Source organism: Centruroides vittatus, unplaced genomic scaffold, assembly GCF_030686945.1.
Source record: "Centruroides vittatus isolate TY-2023 unplaced genomic scaffold, ASM3068694v2 contig_5, whole genome shotgun sequence".
Lineage (NCBI taxonomy): Eukaryota > Metazoa > Arthropoda > Arachnida > Scorpiones > Buthidae > Centruroides > Centruroides vittatus.
Genome location: NW_027122286.1, coordinates 972,405 through 999,739, shown reverse-complemented (window position 1 = coordinate 999,739; position 27,335 = coordinate 972,405). Strand labels below are relative to the sequence as shown.

The 27,335-nt window shown below is 29.0% G+C and overlaps 1 long non-coding RNA gene across 1 annotated transcript; it reads left to right on the top strand.

The window, feature by feature from the left end:
- The first annotated feature begins 11,788 nt into the window (after nt 1-11,788).
- LOC136978170 (uncharacterized) lies at nt 11,789-19,050 on the top strand. The gene is made up of 2 exons (XR_010881185.1): nt 11,789-11,877; nt 18,739-19,050. It is a non-coding gene; the product is annotated as an uncharacterized lncRNA (long non-coding RNA).
- The last annotated feature ends 8,285 nt before the right edge of the window (nt 19,051-27,335 follow it).

The following is a 27,335-nucleotide window of genomic DNA, read 5'->3' as shown; positions in this document are numbered from 1 at the left end:
ATACAATCTATAAATAATAAGTAATTAGAATTAACAAAAATAAATTAAAAAGGTTTAAAATACGTAATAAATGAATAAATTATTATTCGCTTTTAAACTAACGATCAAAAAGTGTATTATATACAGTATTTGCTTACACAATAAATTGTTTTTCTCGCTGTACAACTTATCTCCAGGCAGATAGTGGGGAAGTCAACAAGACTATTACAACTTAAAGAGGTTATGGTTAAATTCTATATATTTGTTTATTCAATTAAAATTGATTTAATGAAAATTAATAAAAGTACAAATTCTGTAATAAATTTTTATTTTATATAGAAGTGTATTAAGTATTTTAAACACTAGCATACTTTAATGATCTTAATTTACCAATAGTTAAAGATGAATTTGTGTACACAGTATTAATACTGAATAATTTTATTATAAAATTAGTATTTAATATTTTTAAAAATTAGTGGATTTAAATTAAGTGGAATTTTCTTTATCTGATTTTTATTATTGATAGAATACTTATGGCTAAATTTTATGTTTTTATATTTAGTAGAAAATCCAAATTATTTGTTATATTTGATGGACGTTAACGTCAATTTTAAAATCATTTGCATAGATGCAAGATAAGGTTAACTTTCTTACAGAATTTAGTTGATAGTAAATGATAAATTGTTTTAGAAAGAACCCGAGGGATTGTTTGCTGCAACAAAGATAACGAAGTAATCTTTACAAACTCTATAAATCTACGTTCTTCATAACTAAAATAAAAATTATTCATACGTTTTCTTAAAATTTAATTAATTTAAAATAGAATTTGTATAAATTTAACAATAATTTAAAAAGTAATTGTGATTTATTTAGCGTATTCTCGTTAATACGGGACAATCGGGGTTAGCAAGAGTATACTGTATAAGTCTATAAGGGTAAATTTTAATAAATTTTTTAAGTAAAATGTAAATTATGTATTATTTTTTAATCAAAAGTAAGACAAATTACTTCGTATTATTTCGAATTTATTATGCACTTTCATTTCTCAGAAGTGTTTACAGGAAAAAATTTGGATGAATAATTAGAAATAAATATAGCTTAAACTTTTATTTAAAAAATAAAAACCTTAATATTGTTCATAAAATAAAATATAATTAACAAAAATTTAAATTAACTGGAAATATCATAAGATTTTTCATTGGTATACCAAGGGAGACAAAGGAATTATAGCATTAAAAAAAAATCCTCGCTTTTAAACTAGAAAATTTCTAAGATGGTAATTAATAGTAAATATAATTTCTAGAATAATTTGTTAAAAAGTAAAAAAACGTTTAAGATTTTAAGTTTGGAAAAAACAAAAACGTCGAGTCTTAAATTCGAAATAAGACAGCATTTATTTTCATTTTAGGAAAGTTGTAATCGATGAACAACATATAGGAAGATAAGTTGAGATATTACAAAAAGAAAAATATATATATATATATATATCTTTATTATTAATGTTATATTGAAGTTTCTCCGTCAATTGGAATGATAAATTTGTTTACTTTAACTTGAAATATTGGAGCTTATCAAAATTATTATCACAGTTTTCCGTATTCAGATGATTTTCCTTATTTGGACAAGGAAAATCATTTGTATAAGGAAAAGAAATCTTTTATACTTCTTTCCTTTTCAAAAAGTTACAGTTTAAAATGAAGATATTGATATTTTTAACTCTGTAATTTATAATCGAAGGATTAATTTCTATAACTATACACACATCAGCAAAGTCATTTTACCTGAGTTCTTCGGATTTAAAAGACTAAATGTTGAAGACAGTCGGCATAAAAAATATTTTATGAAAGTAATATAAACAGAAATTTATTTTGATAAGTTGTAAATAATTTGTTTTTGATGGTTATATTGATTTTATTTATGTTTTATTATGGCTTTCGGAAGGCGCTGAGACTATATTTGTGATTGGCTCCACTTTGTATGTATCAAACCCTAATTTTACAAAAGTTAAAACAAAGTTTAAAAAAATTTAAACGCTAAATTAAAGAATTTTAAGATCAAGACTTAATTTTTTTTAGGTTGATGGTTGAGTTTTATTGACGCAAAGGCTATATGCTATACTTAATTTTTTAAGATCATTTAGGAAACTCTCGTATCTCGTAAGTAAACAGTGCTTCAATTTGATTATTATATAATAATGTGCAATTTCATTTAATTAGTATTTACAAAATAAATAGAAGAACGTCTCCAGTTTTTATTATTATTATTATATCTGTAGCTGTTAGGAGCAAGAGGGCGATCCTGTAGAAAAATTATAATCATTAGGAAATTTAAGATTTGGAGCGAGAGAACTTTCGAAAAGAGGTTAGATGAAACGAATATTTTCTCTCCTCGAACGATTCGAGTTGTGTCAACAATTTGGAGTTAAAGAGAAGAGTTTTCCTCTGATAGAAAAATTTTGTCAAGACATAGTGGGGGGCGTAAACACTAAGTGGTGTCGAACCTCTCTGGATGCTGTAAGCCAAACGTTCTAATCGGCCAGAACGAGTATAGTCTTTTGTTTTGAGATAAAAACTGTAGCGGTAGCCTTGTATTTTTACTCCGAAACTAATGTATTTTCTTGTTCTTCGTATAATCGTGATGGAAGCCGTGTGGAAATAAATAAACGTTTATCTTGTGTTTTCGTCACATCACTGACTAATTCGTTTAATTGACGTTCGTGTAAAACCTGTAACTGTAGCGTAACTGGGAGGGCCACAGGGAATTTCATAAATAAATAAATTAAAAAAAAATCGAATAAGTATAGGAAAAAATATTTAAATATAGCAGACACAACTGCAAATTGTACAATAGTAAATCTAAGCTCGTACGGTACATTCTAATATCGGTTCTACTTACGCTACTGCATTCTGTTTGTTTAAACCTCTTTAAGCACGAAAATTAAAATGCCAGAATTTCAATTGTACTTTGCTTCTTTACGAGGAAAATAATTTAAAAAAATTAAAATATAAGAAATAATTAAATTTTATTTGAAATTAATCCGAACTTTAACATACAAATTTTTAAAACTGCTTAAACTTGTTGAGTTGTAAAAGTTATTACAGTGTTATTTATTGTCTACGTAAAAGATTTTACAGTTTCAGATTATATGAAAAAATTTGAAATGCTTTTCGAGAAAAATTAATGAATATAATTAAAATTTTTTCAAGACATTTCGAGTAGAAACCTGTATAAAAATAACCGCGCTTGTTAAAACACGGACAATGTTTTCAAAACTTCGCAAATAATTTAATTTTTATTAAAAAGTGAGGAATGTGAGATTAGTTTTAAAATTGAATTTTAGTTTAGGAGTATACATATAAAGTAAAAGATATCCGATACATGGTAAACATAGTTTCAATAATCGAATAAATCTAAACATGAAGGGTCATGTGGAGGAGATATGGGGCCACATCTCTCCGAAAGTTACAAAAAATATATGATTAAAACCAATCAAACAAGTAAAAATAGATTTTTCGCCACTTATTGAAAGAAACTGTAATTTGTATGATTTTCGTATCATGCTTCTTTATATAAAGATTAAATTTTGGACTCCTCTGGATCAAAGAGAAATGCTATCGCCTCTCTGACTGCCCGTGATAATGTAGAAACAGCGGATTAATCAATTATTTAATCCTTTGAAATCTATAAAAATTAAATTTAAATAAAGAAATAACATATTATTTATCATTTTTTAATGAAAAAACGTTTATCATTAAAACAGTGTCAGTGACATGTAAGCAATATTATCTTCATTGTTATAACATTACATTAGAATTATCATAACTACATCATATAAAAGAGGCTATCCAAGGAAAGTTTGTTAAAACAAGTAATGTAATATATATTCAATTTTTGCAAGTTTTATTATATAATGAAAAATAAACGTACGTTTGCAATTTTGCTTTTTGTTTTTAACTTTTTCTTTTTATTTATCTAAAATAATCTGTCGGAAAATTTTTTATGTTCAAAACGAAGACCTATCCGGAGGAAAGCGGACAATATCCTAATCAGAAATTAATAGAAATATTCTTTGTTGTCGAACTGTATAATAATATTCAAACTTTTCCATACATATACTTTATAAAGAAGTCGATGACCTGTATTTGGAACACTTAAATTAAAAAGAAAAGAACAGAAGTATAGAAATAATAGAATTTCACTTCAGTAAATATTTAAAATATTGTGGAACCCGTATATTTTAGTGCGGGAATTTTTCAGGAATCAACAATTCGATTTTACAGTTTAATCTTAAGAATTTAGTGGTAAAAATTTAAAACTTCAAGGATGAAATATATTTAAAACTAATACAAATTGACGACTAAATACAATAAAATTTGCTGTCTTCTCACATTCCTTCCAACCACAGTAACACAATTAATATTGGCAGAGTCGATCTTTCCTTTGAGCATCTTCTCTGCCTACGATTACGTAAATTGATTAAAAGTCCCTCTGGAATCGGATCCTAGTAAAAAAATTTCTTGTAAAAATCTTATTCTTAACAATTTACTTAATGGATACTTACTTTAATCATTTACGATAAAATATTTATCTTAATTATTATATTCTAGGTCCTTACTATTTACAAATACGCAAACTCCATCCGTTTCATAAGCCAGACAAATATATGAATAAAAATAAACATTTTTATTCATTTAAAATGAAATAATGCGAAATGGTATAAATTAACATTTACATTTTGGATCCTTTCTATGTCTGGGACCCATAACTAAACTATACTACTAATTTCCTTCTTTATGGAACAGCTGTCAGGACTAAATAATATAAAAGACTAAATATCAAAGCCGAGACTAAATAACTCTCTTTGTATTCCCAAAAGACTAGACCCCTCTTTATAAACTTCATAAATAAGGTTTAATTATATACATTACCGACTGGATCCTAGAGTTACAGTTCCAATCCTGTCAAATCTGGTCACCCTGGTCAGGAGACGTAGGCGTTGGTATTATAGTTCTTTAATTTATATCGAAGATAAACAATAAATTTAATTATATCTTGGACCAGAAACTATAGACAATGGTACTATAGTACTTGAATTATCATTAAAAATAAGTATGAAAATTACATATAATAATTTTTGTACAGTATTTAAATGTAATACCTGGTCTATGTCAGGAACTGTATTCAAAAAGCCGTAGATTGTTACTTTATAAATTCTATTATATAATATTGCATTTAATTAAAAGTAAAATAATTTATAAACTTAGGAAAATTTAGTTTAGATACATTTTAATATCAATAATACTGTAAAATAATTAATAATTTAGAAAAAGAAAATAAAGAGCTGATAACTAGCAGTTACATTTACTAATTCGCATATCAGATTATTAAATATAACGGTTACATAAGTTTTAATCCCAAGATTAAATGCACTTTAATCTACAGAATCACCCTTGAAACATTGCACGGAATGTAAATCTTTGGGATAAACTGCCACCATCGATTTTGAGCGATTCTACCAAATCTACTAATATATATTTTCCAATCCGTTTCAATCCTTTTGCTCACTAATTTTTCACTCCTCCATCTTGTTTTTCTTGCATTTGATAACGCGACTGCACAGTAAAAATTGAAGTAGCTGATAGCTATCCACCAGATTTACACGTTGCATAGATTTTACTGTTTTTAAATGTTTACTGTTTTTACTGGCACAATCTTGTTGCACCAGTAAAAACATTTTTACACGTAAACATGTATTCGTACGCCAGTAGCAGCATTGCATGCAAAGGTGAAAAAGTTGGAAGTTTCCAACTTTTTTACGCGTATTGATGAATCATTAAACGTTATACGTCTAACACATGAACTGTCATGTCAGTACTCACATGACAAGATTTTGGAGCTAGAAATTGTGATTTTATTACTAATTATTAGCCTATTATTAGGTACTTATTGTGACTTATATTTACTTAAACACGAATCGTTTTTAAAATATAAAAATTAGTAGAAAATGGACTTAAGGAAAGAATGTAAAATATTTACAAGCATACGAAAAACATCCATATTTATGTTTAAGTAAGCTAAGGAAGTATGCCTCCTGGGAAGACTTTCTACGAGAAGCTGACCCCTCCTCAGGTGCTAGACACGTGAAGAAAACCCGGAAAATTCTATGCGGCCAGCCCGTTGGTGAAGCGCGACCCATGCCCACTAAAGTTCAGTGTTCAGCGGCCCACTCGGCCACAAGTGTTGTTTAACGTTTACTTGGCAACGGAACTAAGAGATTTATCTTTTTGTGAAAATAAGTGTAATTATATTTGTCTTTTTACTCTTTTAAGAAGACTTTGTATTAGTTCTAAATACAATTACGCTAATTTGAAAAGACTTAATTGCATTTTTATTCTTCTAATTACCAGATAACTGTCTGAAACTAACAGAAATACTAAACAACGTGCGATAACTAACTGGAAAAGAATAGAATTAATTAGAAAATAATTATTAGAGAATGAGTTGATTTAATTTTACTTAGAAGTTTTGAGCATAATTTTATTATAAAATTATCAAAATACAAAGTAATCATTATTATTATTATTATGTTGAGTTAAGTAAGAGATACTCGGTTAACACCGGTGGCTGTGTACTATGCCGGACCAAAGTCAAGGCATAGTAACCAAAACAGAAATTAAAGAAGTGTATCAGTGTGTGTGTCTGTATTCAGGAATTTTCTCACAATATGACATGTATTCAATATAGATATAGTGGCCTTGTGTAGTGTGATGTATATGTTTCTATTCAATTGTAATGTGCCCAGGCTTTTGTGTAGTGTGTGTGGTATGACACCTGTAGAGGAGAGAACAACAGGTACAATAAGCACTTTATCCATCCTCCACAGATGCCTTATTTCCTGGGCGAGTTCTGTGTATTTGCTAATTTTTTCAGCACATGCGTTTTGTATATTGTGAGTGTTTGAAATGGATATGTCGATAATGTATGTGATTTTATTGTGTTTGTCAATGAGTGTGATGTCTGGTCTGTTGTGGTAAATTGTTTTATCTGTGATTATGGCTCTGTCGTAGTACATTTTGTGCGTGTTGTTTTCCAATACTGTCTGTGGAATGTATTTGTAGTATGGTTCGTGGATGTCTACTAATTTGTGTTTCTTTACAAGCTCTTGGTGTATTATATTTGCTACTTGGTTATGTCTGTGTAGATAATCTGTCTGTGCCAAGAGCTTGCAACCAGAAGTGATGTGTTGTATAGTTTCTGGCATGACATGACATTTTCTGCATGTGTCATTTGTGAGTGTTGCATCTTTGAGTATGTGTTTTCTGTAGTTTTTAGTATTTATGACCTGATCCTGTATGGCGATCATGAATCCTTCCGTCTCCCCAAAGAGGCATCCCCGTGTTAACCAGCTGTTTGACGCAGTTTTGTCAACAAAATCCTGGGCCAGATCATAAGGATGTAGTGCCTTTAGAGCCCACGATTGCTTAATGGTGTCTGTGCTTTTTATATGTTGCGTTGTGTCCATATGATGTGAGTGTAAGTTTAATGGTGTGTTATTTGAGTCTGCTAGAGTTACTGCTTTATGTAATTGTGATGTTTCTTGTTTTTTGTAGAAAAACTCTCGCAGTGACTGTATTTGTTTGTAGTGAAGGTTAACTATGTCAATCAGGCCACGTCCGCCATCTTTACGTGGAAGGGTTAATCTTTCTATGGCAGATTTAGGATGATGTTGTTTATGCTTAGTAAGTGTAGTTCTTGTTTTCCTTTGGAGTTGCTCAAGATCTGTGTGAGTCCAATGTATAACTCCAAAAGAATATGTAAGTACTGGAATGACATATGTGTTTATTGCTTTGACTGTGTGTTTTGCATTTAACTGTGTTCTGAGAATAGCATTTAACCTACTTTGGTATTCTTTAATTAATCTTTGCTTTATTTGTGTATGTTCTGTTAGTTTGGCCTGTTGGAATCCTAAATACTTATAGAACTCGCCCTCTTCCATGGATTCAATAATGTCTCCATTTCCAAGTGCAAAATCTTCTTTCTTCAGGATTCCTTTTTCTATGTGAAGTGTTTTGCATTTATCTAGGCCAAATTCCATTTGTATGTCCTTGGTGTATGAATGTGTGATTTGTAGGAGTTGATGAAGTTGTTTTTGTGTGGATGCATAAAGTTTTATGTCATCCATGTACATGAGATGTGACAGTGTAAACTGTGTTGTTTTTTCGTGTCTGATATTGTAACCATATTGCGTGTTGTTTAACATGTTGGATAATGGGTTCAGGGCTAAGCAGAACCAGAGAGGACTCAAGGAATCTCCTTGAAAAATTCCTCGCCTAATAAAAATTTGGTTTGTTTGTATGGAAGTGTTATGAACCCTGAGATGTAGTGTTGTTCTCCAGTGCTGCATAGTGTTTTGAAAGAATGCAATGAGCGATGGATGTATTTTGTACATGTGTAGAATATGTAGCAGCCAACTGTGTGGAACACTGTCGAATGCTTTTCTGTAGTCTATATATGCCATGTGTATGTTTCTGTGTTGTCTGTGTGCTTGCCGTAGAATGACTGAATCTATGAGTAACTGTTCTTTGCATCCCCTGTGGTTTCTACGACAACCTTTTTGTTGTTCTGTTAGAATGTCGTGTTCTTCAACATGTTTGTATATTTTGTTTGCAATACAGAATGTCAATAATTTGTAGAGTGTTGGAAGACATGTAATTGGTCTGTATTGTGTGGGGTCTGTTGTATTGTTGTTTTTAGGTTTCATGTAGGTGATGCCCTGAGTAAGAAAATTTGGCATGTCTTGTGGATTGATAATAATGTGTGTTAGGTGTTTAGCTAGTTCCTGGTGCAGTGATGTAAACTTTTTGTACCAGAAATTGTGAATGTTGTCTACACCAGGTGTCTTCCAGTTGTGTGTTCTGTTAACAGTGTATTGAAAATCGTGTATGTTTATTTCAGCACAGGGCATAGTTGGTATGTTGTGCAAGTTTCTGTTTTCCTCCTCGATCCAGCTTGCATCAGCATTATGCGTGACAACACTGGACCAAAGAGAAGACCAATATGTTGTGAGTTGTTCTTCTGTTGGTGTGCCACTGTGCTGTGTATCAGTGTTTGCTTTGTTATTAATTTGTCTGTAAAAGAGTTTTTCATTGTTTGTAAATAATTTATTTTGTTGTTTTCGTAGTGTACATGTTTTGTATCGTTTGAGTCTACGTGCTTTGGCAGCAAGTTTTTGTTTTAGTGTATCAATGTATTCTGTGATGCGTGTGTTGTGATGTTCATGTTTTGTGTGTGTTTTTATTTTCTTGAAAATGTTTTTGAGCTGTTTCCTTAATTTGGGTGTTATGTTGTTTCTAGTGTATTGTGTCAGCCTGCCTAATTGCTGTCTAATGTCATTTATTTGTGTTTCTATTCTTCTCTGCAAGGCAGGCTTGTGATAGAATTGTGTTTTCTGTGTATTTGTCTGTGATTGTACTTTCAGTCCATGGTGTGTCACTACTGTGACTGCTGCAGCATAAACTAATGTATGAATGTCTGCGAGTGTAGAAATTGAATGAATGTAGTGTGGTATTAAGTGAGTGTTTACATAATTTAGTGTTTTTCCTACTTCCTTTGACGTGTTGATTTTTGGTATTCGTGGTCGTTGTGTGGGATCTGTGCCTGTATATTTAGTGAGTGTTTCCTGAAATATAAGTGAGAGCGTATTAACTAAATCCATGTCTATGTTATCAGTAATTGACGAGGAAGTGTCTGTAGTATCATTAGTGATAATTGTTGTATGTGTGTTATTATCAATGCTTGTTGCTGGATTATCCTGACAGGTTACGTAATCTTCATTAATGTTAGATGTTTCTGTCTGTTGATGTATTTGATCAGCAACCTGTTGTTTGATAAGTTCAAGTGTTGTTTGTGGAATAAGGTTGTTGTGTATAATTGTTCTTTTTTGATCAACAACCCTTTGTTCGGTGACAGTGAGATGAGGATACTGTTGTGTGAATCTGTGGTGTAGTTGTTGTCTGTATGCTGTCATGTTTGTTTCGAGTTTTGTGATTGTGTAGTAAGTACGGATGATAAACTCGTTCATTTCTACTGTCCATTTCATCCGTTGGCGTGGTTTTCCAGCCTTTGTGGTCTGCGGATGCATTGCCACAGAAACACCAAGGCTGGGTTGGTTCCTCACATCTGTTGAGGGCATTGCAGTAGCCATGCTTGGGCCGGTGCTGCTTTCGCCACCGGTAACCAAGGGAGACTGTGGCCTATTTTTCGAACGTGAGCCTCTGCCTAACTCACGAACGCGGACCTTGTTAACCCGGGCGACGTCCGAGCCGGTATCACATTTAGATCTAGTTATTACCATAATAAATATCTCCACAGAATGTGGGTGTGGTCACTCTTAGCTTCATTTCTCCCCATAGACCTTACTGGCATGGGTGTCCCTACCAGGAGCTTGTGCTCCAGCCTGCATTGCCCTATGGATCAGTAAAATTACTGGGCTCTCCCACCACGACCAGGTGGTGACCATGGGAGAGTTATTGTTATTATTATTATTATGGCAAATAATTAATCACTATTGTAATTGTATTAAAATGAAATATTTTATATTAAAATTTTAATTACCTGATTTATTTATTTTATATAACAATATAAATGTTATATACTGTAAGTGTAAAATAAAATAAAATAAATAATATAGAAAAAATATTTTTAGCCAGTCAGTTTATCTGTTCGCATATTCAAAATGAAAACTTATCGAAACGAATTTTTATTTATTGTTTTAATTACATTTTTGTTTTTATTTATAAATATATTGCTTATTCTATTAGACTTAAATATATAAATATATATATATATGTTACAGCCAAAACCCGTTTTTAGTTAGAACGCGTTTTAACTAGTTAAAACTAGTTTATACTGGATGTCTTTATTAAAACCCGTTTTGTCTAGTTAAAACTAGTTTTAACTCAAATTCATTTTTGACTAGCAGTAAATTCTAGTTTTAACTAGACAAACAGATTTTAACAAAGGCATCCGGTATAAATTAGTTTCAAGTAGTTAAAACGCATCCTAACTAAAAACTGGTTTTGACAGCAACATATAGAGTGATTCGGGTAAGATGGTAAGCGGGGAAAGATGCCTACTTTTTGATATTTTCAAACGGTGACGTCAGACATTGTCATGTGTTTGTATGATAAATCGTTGGGCCAATATTGAGTGCGAAAAGCTGTAGTTGGCTACCGTTACCTCATTTTCTACATCTGAGAAGAATAAAAGCAAGATAAGGACGAAGTTTTTGTTGTGAAATGTTTCTAGAATCGTTTTAAAACTAAAAGTTAAAATAGAATTTATTAAAAATTGCGAAAAACAATTAATGTGTGATTTAGTTAAGGTTCTAAAGTTTCCATTGTGAGCTACCGCCGATCCCAATCGGACACGCTAGAACACGTGACTCTACTAAGCATCTTACCCCGACAAATGGAAAAGATACCACATTTTTCTTGGGGTAACATGCCTATTTTTTGTTAATTGAATTCCAATATGCCTATTTTTAATAAATTTTTGTTTTGTCGTTTTATTGCAGGATATGCATAGAAATTATATGTGAGTCCGCAGAAAGATCCGAACCGATCAGAAAGAGAAACCAAAAATCCAAGGCATCGGGATCAGATCAAAAAGAGAAAACAAAAGTCCCAGTCATCCCGAGTCAGCCCATTAGTCATCGAACATTGAATAATAGACTGGCTCAATGCCAACAACGATTGTATAAAAACCCGAGCAACTCTGGAAAAGGCGCGATCGTCCAGGAAGGTCTGAATCCAGTGTCTCCAGTCCCGGACATAAGACTGATTCCAGCTTCCATAGTCTAGGATGTCGTCGCATACGGTCATCGGACCACATATTGAGGTATATTGACTTTGTAAACTCTCTCCCACTCGAGGTTAGGCCCGTGACTAATTTATTGGTTAGATCGCGATTAGCGATAGGGATATTTTACCCGCATTTTAGCAGTAGTTATCTCTATATCTTTATTTTATGTGTATCTTTATTGTATGTTCGTTTTTGTTAGTTAATAAACCTTTATTGCTATTTGTCAAACCTGTCTCCTGTCAAAGTAAGGACGCCTGTCGACGTACTGACGCACCTCCCCACTCACTTTTGCCCTCCTAGCCATCCAACGACAACGAGGTCGGGTTTTACCAACCCGTGCAGTGTAAGTGGTCAGCGAGGTTTTCCCCCTGATCCTCTGCTTATCTCACATATATAAGGACTTTTAAAAAAGGTTTTTGGACTGAAAAACGCTTTCAGCTAGCTATAGAGCACGTTAGAACGGGCGGAAACTTAACAATACTTATACTGCGCTGTTATACTTACTATGAAGTACTTTGTACTACATATGCAATAAATTAAATTTGGTTAAGATATTCGAAAATTAATTTTATGCAATTATATTTTTTATTTTACCCTAACGGCATTTGGCATCTCATCCGGATACTTGGGCGAGATGCCTAAAATGCCACACAGTAAAAAAGTCGTCATTGCAAAACACAATATACAATTATTTTTGATATACTCCAAAGTTTTATTTGAAAAACATGCTCAAGAATATATTTTCATTAGAGGCCTCCAAAACCAAATTATCGTTATAATTTCCTTCATAAGCGAAATGTTAGGCATCTTCCCCTAAATCATTATACATAACTTTATTTATTTCCCCCAAACATATTTATGTAGCTAAAATTAGTTTTAACTAATGTTAAAAGTTAAAAAACTAATTTTATCTAAAATCAAAACATGTACAGCAATAAATTAACTAGACAAAACCCGTTTCGTCTAGTTAAAACTAGAATTTACTGCTAGTCAAAAATGAATTTGAGTTAAAACTAGTTTTAACTAGACAAAACGGGTTTTTACAGACATCCAGTATAAACTAGTTTCAACTAGTTAAAACGCGTTCTAACTAAAAACGGGTTTTGACTGTAACATATATATATAAGTATATATATATTTTTTTCAGCGAGTCCTTCTGTCTGTTTTTAAATAACAATAGGTTGAAGTTATATGTCGCTTCGTCTTTAGTAAAATTTTAACATTGTTTAGAAACTTATTGTTAATTAGCAGTATAAATAAAAACTTTAATGTAAGAAAGATTATCTAAAATTAATTAAAAAAAGTGTCAATCTTGAAAGAAACAGTCTTGTCTTCGATTAAAGTGTCATTTATCATTACCAATTAATTAATTTTTTGCGTTTTTATTGTTTTGCGTTTAAACGAGTTTTATTATAGTAAAGAAAATATTTTACAAGACTGTTAGCAATGATGATAAATGAGAGTCGAGTGGATAAGGAGAAACTAACCTCTTGAAAAATTTTCGTTGAAGTGGGGTATCGCGATATGTGATTCCAACCTTTTTTCCACAAAGTTAGTGTAATAGTTGACTTGAAATAGTATATTGCAGATGATAAATTACAGAGGTTTTTTCTTTTAGGATCAAGTGGTTTTTTTTTCTACATTTTAAAAGTCATTTTCGCGATTTTCTTTAATGTATACAACACTAAAGAATTGTATTAGCAAGCCCAGATAGAAGGTGTACTATCAGGACCATTTGAATAGCATCCTGATTACAGAAGGCCCTAGAATTTAATTTTTAAATATAAAAAACATGACAAGAAAGCTAAATAAAACGGTTTCTTTTTATAAAAGGTGAAAAAATATTTTTTAATTGATTTTTTCGTATATTATTATAGCTTACTGAGAAAGGTGGGGCCACGTCTTCTTTACAGATTTGAGTATCTTGTAAAAGATAAATGATTAATGCTTACAATTGACTATGAATATTCCCTATTGCAATGGTTTTCAACTTTTTTTGATAACCGACTATCCACTGTAACAGTAAAGTATTTAATGCAGGTCTCAAACGTCACTTTTCGTTTATACATATAAACGAAAAGTGACGCTCGAGATCTGCAATTTTTTTACGTGAATAATAGACAAATACAGTAGACCCTTATTTAACTGGCACCCACGGGGCTAGAAGATACCGGATAGATGTAGTTTCTGGTTGGGTATTAAAATAAACCTAACTAATACTATATCCCACATCATACCATAAATTCTATATTGACTTGATATTAATATTAAAATAAAAAAAATTAAAAGCATATTAAAACAAATAAAGACAAACTTGGGTTGTGTGAAAACACAAAATTTGCATAACAATAGATCCCAACCCACTGGTATGTTTACACTCGGTGAGAGGACTTTCTATGAGAACTGTCTTCTATTTAGGTGTTGCCGGGAGGACAAAGAGGAAAGAAGTTGACTCAAGATATTGTCACTGTTGCAATTGGAACACAACTAAAGTTTTTAACATCTCTGGGCCGTCACGGAGTATGTCACAAGCCCATTGGGACTAACTTCAAAGATTAATCCAAGAATAATTGTATTATGAATTTACACCAGACTAACTTTATGTTAGTGCAGCGGAATCTGCTAGGAAATATAAGAATTTTCCGTAGCCCAAATGCGAGTTATGGTGTTCATTGTTTCACTAAGATGAAAATATACCGCTTACTCCATAGGATCTTTCGCAGGCACAACACATCCAATTCCATTCTGGCAATTCCATACAGCAGTGTTTTCCAACGTTTTTAGATTAGCAACACATTTTGAATTTAATAAGATTCCAGCAACACATCTTAATTTTTACGGTTGAAAAAATTGATAATAGGGAAGTTAAATTCACCAAGACCAAAACCTCACAATTTTACAAATATACTGTAAAAATAAAAAGACTATTTGAATCAATGAGTAAAAAGTTAGTACCGGTCTTTAAGATAGTAAGTTTCAACGTTTATAGAAGTTGCAAAGAGTTGGTACGTCTGCATATGCATACACGCACGCAACTTTTGTGAGAAAGGTAGGCAGATGCCGCAAATTTTGCAACAATCGGCATTTTAGTGAATACCTCCTTTTTCTTTCGATCGGTCGGTCGATGGTAAAAAAGATAAAAGATAAATGAAATTTTAAAAAATGAGCTTACTGAAAATTCTAAAAAATATTTAATTTTTCTGCTGCACGCCGGTGGAGCTCTGGAGACACACCATTTGGAAAACAATGCTATACAGCATCGAATAGGGATATTTTAATAATGATCACCACTATTTCTGATTTGATAAAATTTATAAAATTTTTCCATTGTATTTTGTTTGTCGGCTAGATAATAGTTTATTGTGGTGAGATCTTGATCTGATCCGATCCATATTCTCTTAATTTATCAAAGCAATATGGATAAGAGCATCTTTCCCTTATCTCATTCGTGTTGGACTACTCCATTGCAGGTCGGAATGGGCATAATTGTGGTAGATCATATAGCTTATAATATGCTGCTGCCTAGTATAAACCAATTAACTGATCAATCAGGTTCAATGTAACTATAGCTACTTCATTTCTCATTATTCTCACCAAGATTTATTTCCTTAATCATATTTATTTAACAATAATAATAACCTCAATTAAAATTTTTAATAAATTATTTGCTAAAAATAAAATAATAATATGGGCTATATGAATAAAAATTAAAAAAACATATTTTTATTGTATATTATACTCGTGTATTTCCCGTTGGAAATAGATTCTATTTATTCAAGATATAAGTTTAAGGCTGAAGGTCGAATCGGTTTCTTATTTGACATTTAATATAAATTTAAATCATGAAACTATATTTATAAATATTTGATCGAAGTCTCAAATTTGAATTTTAATTTCAGGCAATTAATTTTCTATTTATAAAAAATATATTGCTACTAAATTTGGTAGGTTTCTATATTTAGAATGGAAGCAGAATTAGATGCAAATGTTATTGATTCTATTAATATAAACAGATAAAAATTCAGATTTTATCAGTTTTTAAAAGTGATTTAAATAAATTAATAATTTATCTAAATCTGGAAAATTATTGTTCATTAATTTGCAATAGTTTATTATATTTTTATTGTATACTTACATAGATAAAGTTTCATTCATTCATATAAATAACAAAATATTTTCAATAAATTTATTTTTTTAATCAAGTGTTATTGTTTAATATTCTAAATTATAAATAGTAGAAGGTAATTTATTACCTAAAATCTGTCTATTTATAAGAAGTGAAAAACTATCTTTAATCAGAAGACCAAATCCTATTTCAGAGGAAATATATTCAACAAACATGCATAAAAATACACATATATTGTATTATATTTAGATAGGTATAGGCTTACTTACGGCCTTTCGGTCACAGGTTTCCCACTTTTGTTCTAAAACCTAATGTTTTGGCTGCAATTTGAAAAAAATTGTAGATCTATTGTCCTCCGTCCTCCGTCCGTCCGTCTGTCCTTCCTTAATCTCAGGAATCGTGTTAGACACATGAAAGTCAATACATATGTAAAAAGCATAGGGTCAGGAGGCCTCGATTAACTATGTTTAACTGCACGTTATTTCAATTCAAAATATTCCTCCTGAAAAGAGTTAGATGATGTGACTCTGTTGCTAACAGGAAAAGTGTGATGTACAGGGGCAAGACAATGTGGATAAATTTTAATCATATTTTTAAATAAATTAAAAATATGATTAAAAATTGCAGCCTGGTATCGTGACGATGTCACAATGCCGGGCTTCTATAATATACGAGCAATTATTTTATTGTGACGATGTCACAATAAAATAATTGCTCGTATATTATAGAATATTACTTAAGATATATAGAGATTTAAGTTTCTTAAGGTAGGATTTTACACTACTTAACAAAAGAAATTTTAATTTATCAGTCACTTTAATACCAGTTTTTTATCATGTTTTTTACATGAAATGAAAATTACATTTTTAATGCTTCTATATATATATATATTTATTTATTTATTTATTTAGCCTAGATTCCATATACATAATGGCCTGGGAGGTAGCCTGTATTTACATAGACTATAATTCATGGAGATTTTTATTACAGCATTAAATAAATGTTTAAATAAATTTTGGTCTTTCTCACTTTTCACTCTTCTGCTTGTGGTCGCTAAGAAAGTTTTTAATTACATTCATTGTACGTTCGGTCAGGCCAAAATGGATATGGCCAAATGATGAAACAGTGAAAAATGCCTAAGGAGTTGCTCGCACGAATTCGATCTCGGTTCTTCTAGAGTACTGGTTTTCATCCTTTTTTTTTTCTCATCACAGATCGGTAAAATTATGCATAATTTTATGTGGACCATGCAATTATATGCGATTATGAATTATGCTTATTTATTAAGTTTATACATGCATATCTAAAGTTACTGTACGCAATAAAGTACCGTATGTACGGTAACTCCAGATTACTATTTAAATGTTTACGTAGTTAACTGCACCAGTATCGTACGGAAAAATATTTTTCTGCGGACTGATAAAATTTTTCCAGGACCGGCGGTTGAAAAACATTGTTCTAAAGCAGTGATTTTCAACCGCTGTACCGCGAAAATTTTTCAAGATTGTTAAATAAATTATTTTCGAAAGAAACCTAATGGAAAATAAGTGTAAATATCAAAATTAAAATCTCTTTAAATTGTTTATACGAGTTTTTCATTGTTATAATAAATAAACGTATATACAATGTAGTAAAAATATATATTCATGAGCAAAATTATATGAGTATAACACCGGGTTATTTCATTTAAAATTAAATTTTCTTTAAATCAAAAATGTATCTATAATTGCCCATATTTAGTTCAAATTATTATACATTAGAAATAGCGGGACATTGGGCATGTTTCTAAGAACAATTATCATGCCACTTATAAATAAGAATTAAGACAATGTTAATAGCTTTTCCTATGTAAATGAAAATTATTAATTTAAATAACTATTGTTGTAATCTGCTGCAGTTTTAAGAAACAACAATACGGTTTTATTTAATTAAAAAAATATATAGACGAAAAAAATTTGTTAAGTGGCAAGTGATATGGCGAGAGAATGTTTACAAACACAACTTTAAATCACGTGGTTTTTTCCGCGTAAATTTAATTATAAATTGAAGTGTGGCGTGAGATAAAAAAGGTTGAATAACACCGTTCTAGAACAAAGACTGACGCCTCAACTGCCTCGGCTATCTGGTCAAATAAATTTTTTTATTAATATAAATAATATATATTAACAGATTATCATCTAATATATTTATATATTTTATTTGTTTAATTTTTTAAAGAATTTAATATTTAAAAATATATGTGAATTTCGAATGATCATAATACAAGGTATAGAAAAAGTCTTTAAAATTCTATAACTTCTATAAAGTCAGTTAACCAATATATATTTAAGAACAGTTAGAATCAGTTTGTTGAGTAATAGTAACAGCTGCATGTTTCTATTACTCATGATTCATTTGCTTTCAGTGAAGCGATCGAATCATGAGTAATAACAAGCAGCTGTTGCAAACCGATCTTAACCGTTTTTAAAATAGCCTTTAAAATACATATATAACGATTAGCTGACCTTTGGGATACTTTGTATATAAAAATGTAAATAGATATACTATGTTTTAATTTAATGCCTTGTCTTATTATAATTTTGTAATTTTAACAAAATAATTAGCTCTTATTTAATATATATACAATTTAAGATTGTCTTTGCTAGCGAATAAACAGCCTCTCGTGGCAACACTAATTATTTCAACTTTAAGATTTTTGTTTTTTAATTATATATAAGTAATGTATTTTATCATTCTTTAAGAGTAAAATGCATTTTTAATAATTTTCTTAGACGACCAGATGGCCGAACGGTTAAGATGGATGCCTACCCTCTTTGAAGGTCCGGGATCGACCAGGATGGGAAAAAACTAAAGGAATTTTTCTTTTGATGTGTCGGCCCTCATTACCCAATCTCCCCATTGCGGGCCTGTCCGAACCCATAAAGAACTAGCTAAAAAGAGGTCCTTTTAAGCGCCTACAGTTAAAAAAGAATTTACTAAGTAACGAATGGTTTTGTATTTCAGCTATATAATTTGTTAATTTTGTTTATTAAGATAAATTGAGTGAAAAAACAGAACAATAAAATGAGTGATAAAGAATTGAATCAGCCTGATTGGTTTAATTGTTAATAAACTGAACAGATAAAGATCTGAGAAAAGTGAGATTGATTTTATTTAAATATCGCTAAGGCTTTTTGGGAGAGGGATAGAGCCTGATTTAGTCACAAATGGGACTTCTCCCGAAAATTTTAAAATTACATAAATAAAATTAATAATATAAATACTTGTAGTTAAAAAATGTTTTATACTTTTCAAATTATACCTTAGTTTATATTACTTTCATAGCATATTTTTTTTATATATAAAATAACTACAGTTTGAAGGTTCTGTCTAGTACTGGTAAAAATCGGAAATTCTCGAAATCTATTAACCGGTTTCTGAAAAAAATCGATTTGAATTCAGTAGAATTGATATTTATTTTCATATTTTATTAATATTAATATTAATTTATTGATATTAATAAAATATTATAGTAAATATTAGCTAGGATTCACTAATATGGCTGTATCACGAATATTCCAGATGTTGGTTGGTAAATGCTGGAGTCTAAGTATTTAATAAATAGCATTTGAAAACTTTATCGTTTTGAAATTAATTCACGCTAGTTTTTACGGTGATTTTACAGTAATTTTAAAATTTAAACACAAGTGGTGCTGTTTTTAAGAAAACCAAGGATGATAAATTATAACAATACACTGAAATTTTCTGGTTGTACATCACTTATGTGGAATCATTTTAAATCTGAGCGTACTGCCAAGTAATAGTCAAAAATGGCAAGTAAACGCAATGATACAGTAATAATAGAATCGGTTTTTGCTAAAATTGCAATTTACCAAAAATCGGTTGACCCATTTTTATTAAAAATTAGTTTTGTTCCTGTCTGTGTCCAAAGCCCGTACCAAATAAGCCTGAAGGCATCTCCTCTATCAAAAACAGCGTAAAATAAACCAATATAAACTACATGACCGAATACAAAAGTAACAGAACAATTTACAAAACCGAAATTCGGTTGTATATTTTCTTTTTCTTTACATAAGTACAATACATTTATTTTATTAAGATCCGTTTTTCATAAATATAAACACACGTTTTATATTAAATTTTATATTTTTATAATACTTTTTATATTAAATAATTAATTAATTTACTGTTTTTTTAAAATAACTTTTAACACAAATTTTATTATCCTTATAAACCAAGTTCATGATTATGCCATACAGAAATCTTGTATTAACTGCAATAAAGGAAGAGTTGCAATTCGTTATAATTATTAATTTTATAGAGACAAATTATGTAAAATTTTATGAATTAATTAAGCATGCAAATAGCCGGAGAGCAATGCTTTTTAAATTAGTTTTTGCCTAATATCCGCTTGAACAAATTTTTTCCTCCTTCCTCACATACAAATTACTCGATGCAAATTAATTAAATGCAACTCCAAGATGATCCGATTGAAAGTTACTTTAATGAACAACTAAATAATAATTTATTGACACGGATATAATTAGAAAACGTTTAATTTTTCAAGTAAGTGACACGCGTGGTGTAATCGTGTCAAGCCATTAAATCGAACCACGTGATTCGAAATTATGCTTGGAGGATTTTTCTATTAATTAAAATTAAAAATTGATATAAAATTGTTATTCAGTAATTACTTTAAATATAATTCGATTATAGAGTCGATATTAATTAATTAAAATTTTTATAAGATATTAATTTATAAGTAAATGTACGTTAATTAGTTTTGGGACTAACTTCTAAGTGGAAGGACAAACGTTTATTTTGGAGTTTTATAATTGAAAATCTATAAAATAATGGATTTATTTTACAATTAAAATTATTTAAAAATTTTATTTAATTTACATATTTAAGTCGGAAATTAACATATATTAATAAATTTTTAATATGTTAAAAATTCTTTGAAATGAATTTAATCTAAAAAATAATTTATTAAAATAAAAATATATTTTTAAGGTAACTTCATAAATAATCGTTAATTATTCATTTACTTTAAAAAGTTTTTGAAATTTTAAAATGTTAGAAAATTAACTAAATTTAATAAGTTAGTTGCTTAATTTCCTTATTACACTAATTACGGTTTTAATTATAATTTCTTAAAAGTAATGCAATTTAATTAGCCAGTTCATATTTCTTCCTAGGGCCAAATAAAAGATAAGGACTATTTTGTCAGGCTATGGGCACATAGGGGATCCAAAATTTAGTTCTTTCGGTAAAAAGGCAATGCGAAACTGATATGAATTAATGCTAAAAACATCTGTTTTTATTTGTTTTATTGATTTTAACTTATATATTTGTATGACGTTTGGAGAGGGATGAGACTACATATGTGATTTGCTCGAGGCTCTATTTTACATCTTTTAGATCGTGATTTCTACATAATTAAAAAGAAATATTTTGAAATTTTAATGTCATAAATATAAACTTTAATCTTTAAAAAAAAGCTGATGGTAACTATGTTTTTAATGTTTATGATGGTTATTTTATTATTTTTTAATTATATTCCTTCGTTTTTATTTCTTACCATTTTGTCTGTTGTCTGTCTGTCTGCGAAATCTTTTGCAGACAGACAGACAACAGACAAAATGGTAAGAAATAAAAACGAAGGAATATAATTAGTGATTCATGAATAATGGTGTAACGTTAATCATCTCATTTTATTAAGTTTATATTTTATAAACTTAAAAAAACGATTCTTTTAATTTATTGTAACTTTAAAATAATTTAAATAAAATAGTTTTAATTATTCTTCGTTCTTTCATACAGAAATTTGCAATGGAAGACATATATCTAAGTGTATTCTATTAATATTTTTTTACAGTTATTGATCCATATAGATTGTGTAAATGGCTTTTTACTTCTACAAAAAAGGGTTAAATTCTCAAATCAATGAAGTATATCGCAAATTTTTAAAATGTTTTTTTGGCTTATGTTATTTGTCCTTTTGCTTTTGGGATAATATTTAATGTCGGGAAGAATTTAGTTCTTTTTCGAGAAAAATGAACTATAGTAAATTCAGTACACCGGTTCAAAGGAGAAGTTGAAAGGCTGTACTTTAGATCTAAGGAAGTACTCATTAAGAAAAGCTTTTTATAGAATACGACATTTGGAAGCCTTTGTTAAGGGATTCGTGTGATAAATAAAGGACCCTTCTTGATACTATATTTCAGTTTAAAGAAGACTACAGTTAAGAAAGGTAATGCTTCAGAATAAAAGGTAATTTCTTAGGTCTGGGCCTTGTTGCACAGAAATTACAAGTTACAAGCTACTATTTTCAATCTTCAAGACTTATAGGTTAATAATTGTAGCTTGCAGCAAGTACTTGCAGATTGTTACTGATTATAAGTAACTTTATTCAATCAAAATTGTTTAAGATAGTAGCTTGTAACTTGTTACAAAACTTTCTATTCAATATATATTGCTTGTAGTTTGTAAAGCTTGTTACAAGAGTTTTTTGCAATAGAGCCGTGAAGTACATCTTAATGACTGTTTTTTTATGATTGAAGTACACCTTAAAAAACATTTTAAGAAATAGCACGATATAGATTCTTAAGAAGCTTTTCATGAAAGGGCACTTAATGTATAAATATGTATTAAATTTAGAAACTTCAGCTATTAAGAAAGGGAAACTTCAGACCGAAAAAAAAAATCATTAAAAGAGGCTTCTTAGAGATACGATACCAATAAGAATCTTTGTTAAATAATTCCTTTGATTATTGAAAGCTTTTTATTTTCTCAGCTGTTATAGCGTAACTCGGAAAAGTATTATAATTGTGTCAACTTTTTTTTTGACTTTTTGCTATTCCTGAATCCAAAATATATATCAACACACATATATATATTGAATATATGTATATACCCAAAATATATATATATATGTGTTGTTATCTATTTCGTTTAATATCTGAGGATGGGGTAAAGATTAAAAAACGAAATTTGACGTGATAACTTGTATATAAGGGGATTGATGCTATTAAATTTTGGAGTAATGATTCAATTATTATGCCTTTGTGTCCTTTATCATAACTTAAATTTATCTTTGTATACTAGTACATTTATCGATTAACAGGACTTATTATACTGGAAAATTATGGATGCAGATATTTAGTCTTACAGATAAGAAATAATATTTTTTATTTAGTTTACCTGAACACATACACTTTAAGCTTGTGTTTCGGACTTGTTTGTCCCTCCTCAGCAGGCATTCAAAAAGCACTTTCTACAATTAACAATTAAAATGTTTTTTTTGTTACAATTATAATTAAAAAATAAAATAAACACATTAATTTCCCGACAATAAAATAATAAAATTCTTACAGTTTCTGTATTTCCGAACTTTTTTAAAGATTCAAATATACTTGTAATCCACATTAACCATACAATTCGAACCGTATACCTATTTTTTATACATCATAATTAATCTTATTAAATTTATAATTGTAATTTCATGTAAAATTTCTACATTAACTACTTACATTTTTGATTATTCTTTTTTACTTAATCTATATTTACAATTCATTCCAAATCTCTCAAGGCAACAGGGGAAAGCATAAAAGGAGAGTTTTGGAATGAATTGTAAATATAGATTAAGTAAAAAAGAATAATCAAAAATGTAAGTAGTTAATGTAGAAATTTTACATGAAATTACAATTATAAATTTAATAAGATTAATTATGATGTATAAAAAATAGGTATACGGTTCGAATTGTATGGTTAATGTGGATTACAAGTATATTTGAATCTTTAAAAAAGTTCGGAAATATAGAAACTGTAAGAATTTTATTATTTTATTGTCGGGAAATTAATGTGTTTATTTTATTTTTTAATTATAATTGTAACAAAAAAAAACATTTTAATTGTTAATTGTAGAAAGCGCTTTTTGAATGCCTGCTGAGGAGGGACAAACAAGTCCGAAACACAAGCTTAAAGTGTATGTGTTCAGGTAAACTAAATAAAAAATATTATTTCTAATCTGTAAGACTAAATATCTGCATCCATAATTTTCCAGTATAATAAGTCCTGTTAATTGATAAATGTACTAGTATACAATGATAAATTTAAGTTTGGAGTAATGAACTCAAGGTAGATGTGTCATGTCTCGAGTAATCTTGGACTTAATGAAAATTTTATTCGTTATTGGTATTTACAATATTTTTAAAAACTTATTTCTACCCTTAAAATTAAGCCTTTTTTCTGTTTCATAATAATTAATAATATAAAATTTCTGTTTTTAATAACATCTCGTAACAGATGGCGTCATATACAATTTTAAGTTAGAGCTAATGTCATAGTGCATTTTGGATTTAAATATTTTTAAATGGAGATTTTTATCATAATTTAACAAAATTACACCTTTTAAGCTTTCGTTACTGCTTAAATTTTATATCATAGTACAGTATAATTGAAAATTATCGGACTTTCTAATGGCCTCTTAACCTCCTGTTCGAGTGCCGAGAAAGTCTAGCAAAAGTCTTTGTCAGCTTTCTTTAATACGTTATGCATTTCAGTGCAAAGGAGAAAGAAACAGCTTATGGACGTGCTTCAGATCAAAAAAGGTCTTTAATCATTAATAAAAGTTTCTCATTGAAACTAATTCAATTTTAAGAACACAACTGTTTAAGGAAGAATTATTTCCTTTGAACTGAAATTAGCATCAATAAATTCCGATCATTGTAATCACAGGAAATAGAAATTATCCATAGAATTATCCATAAAAAACTGAATAAAAAGGCTTTTTCATATGTTAATAATTCTCAAGAATACGCTTTCATTGTAAGGTTGTTTCGTAGAATTATATGAAACTAACAATTTGATAATAAGATAAAATCAAGATATTTTAAACAAAAAAGATAAGAATTTTCGATGAGCCATTGACTAAATGTAGAGAAAAAAACACTGGCTTCATACGTTAAAAGAATGTTAATTTCGGGTTCCCCAAAGGAGACTAGAGACAGAGAAAAAGTACAGAAAAATATTTTAAAAAGTTCTTTATAATAATAATAATATTTTATACTTAATTTTAGCCATATTCTTACAAATTTATAACTTTGATTGTTAAACAATAAGAATTATTTTTAGTTTAAAAAATTGCTTCAAATAATGGCTTTTAAAAATATTTTTATCAAATAGCATAATTTAAAATGTAAATTAATTAAATTTTTCTATAAAAATAATGTTATATATTTAATAATTATAACTTTTAATCATTTTTAATGTACTAAATTTCTTTTGAACTAAATATTTATGAAAAAAAAGTTAAGAATTATTATAATATTAATTTAATTTAACTCATTGCGGAAATATATGAAAGAGAGATGACAAGAAAACAAAAATAATTTCCAAAAATAACTAATTAGTAGATAATTTTTGAAATACCAAGTTATAAGATATAAGGTGTCAACGTATCCAGATAATCTTGTAGAATAAGCTTTGCTGGATGTTTATATTAAATTAGTCTCGATAGTTTCCTATGATAAATATAAGAACACGAAACTGACGTTAATATCGGAAATTCATCATAAATATCATATTGAAGAATTGCAGTAGAAACTCTATATAAACAACAAATCAGTAGAGAAGTTCGTTACGTAGAATTTTTTATAAGTTAATTATATAAAATGAATTCAAATTATACATTGCACATATTGAGATTTTTATTATATAATACAAAAATTGAAATTTTATTGAATAATTTTAATAATAATCTTCAAACTCTTTCGTTTAAAATTTAAATTATTTAATTTCAAAATATAAAATGGACGATTTTTGAATTTGAAATAACCATCATCATTGTCGAGAGTAGAATTGCCATTCAAAGTGACTATTCCATTAAGATAGCGGCTACTTAAATTAACATAAAATCAAAGTAGCTTGTATTTTAAAGGAATGGTCACTTGGAGTCTTCCATTCTACTCTCATTTCCATCTTTATTTTTCTGACGTCCCCTTGCGCCTCTTTACGTTCAATTACAAATTATTATTATTTTACAACTACGAATACACCATTAACCGTCAATCAATCATTGAACATCACTTTACAATTAAGTAAATTAATTAAATATAATTAAATATAACCGATTGTCTTCATTAACAAGAACTGAAAATGGTAGAAACTTAACTGGGAATCTAAGTATGCAGAATGCTAAGTCAGTTAATCGAGATAGACTATAACAGGTGATCGTAATTAACTAAAGTACCCCTATTCTAAGCTGTCTAGAAAAATACTTACCAGGGAAAATACAACCAAAATATCACTTCTAAACAAATTTAGAGAAGAGAAATTAAAAAAAGCATTAGAAGAAAATAGATGCAGAGTATTAGAAAAACATGGAACTTCAAAGGAAAGAACATGAAAATGAATGCTAGATTGAAAGACTTTCAATGTTGGAAGCGATTCTGAAATGTTAATTCAAGGACATTCTGCTCAAAATAATGTTATTTGTACAGTACATTCGAAAGTGTGTAAAATACTTTAAAATACATATAAATTATAAATAATGTTTTCAAAACATTTATCAGATAGTACAATACTAGATTTCCAGTATTAAAAGAAATAGTATACGACATATTTTTAAAAAGCGTTTTACAGTAAAATATTATTAAATTAAAAATATTTAAATGTTACGTAAGCTAATTTTTGTTTCAATTTTAGATAAATATATTTGTAATATTAAAATTATAACTTATGTGGACAGTAAATTGGAGGACAACATTTAATTCTTTAAATAATTACATCTTATCATATAGCATTTAAACAAGACGCATTGTATTTAATTACAGTTTTAGCATTAAACAATTATTTGGACAAAAGTCCAAATTTTAAGGAAATTTGCATAAAATAGATAATTTTGGTAGAGCTTTATTGGTTATGAACTATTACAAGTTACAGTACATTATAGAAATGCTTTTCGAGTTTAAACTCATCAATCTGCTTAACGCTGTATGATTTATGAAATAACTGTGCACCATATTGTAAAACACTTAATCAAATTCTGTAAAAACACCAATTTCGATTAAAACATTAAATAAACTTGAAAACCCGCGACCAGCTACCAGCGTTGAATGATGGGCTTATTTTGGAAGAAGGACGACCTTTTCAAAATAGAGTATTGGAAGCTTCTTTAAACAATTCTATAATTCTCTAAAATTCTATAAAATATAATACTAATAATTTTATAAACTGAAAGCTTTTAAATAGGCCCAGCTTTCATTTTATAGAATTATTTTAGTATTGTCATAATTTTTGATTTAATCTAAAAATCATTAAATAAATTATAGAAATAAACATGCTTAAAACAAGAGTTCAATTGTTT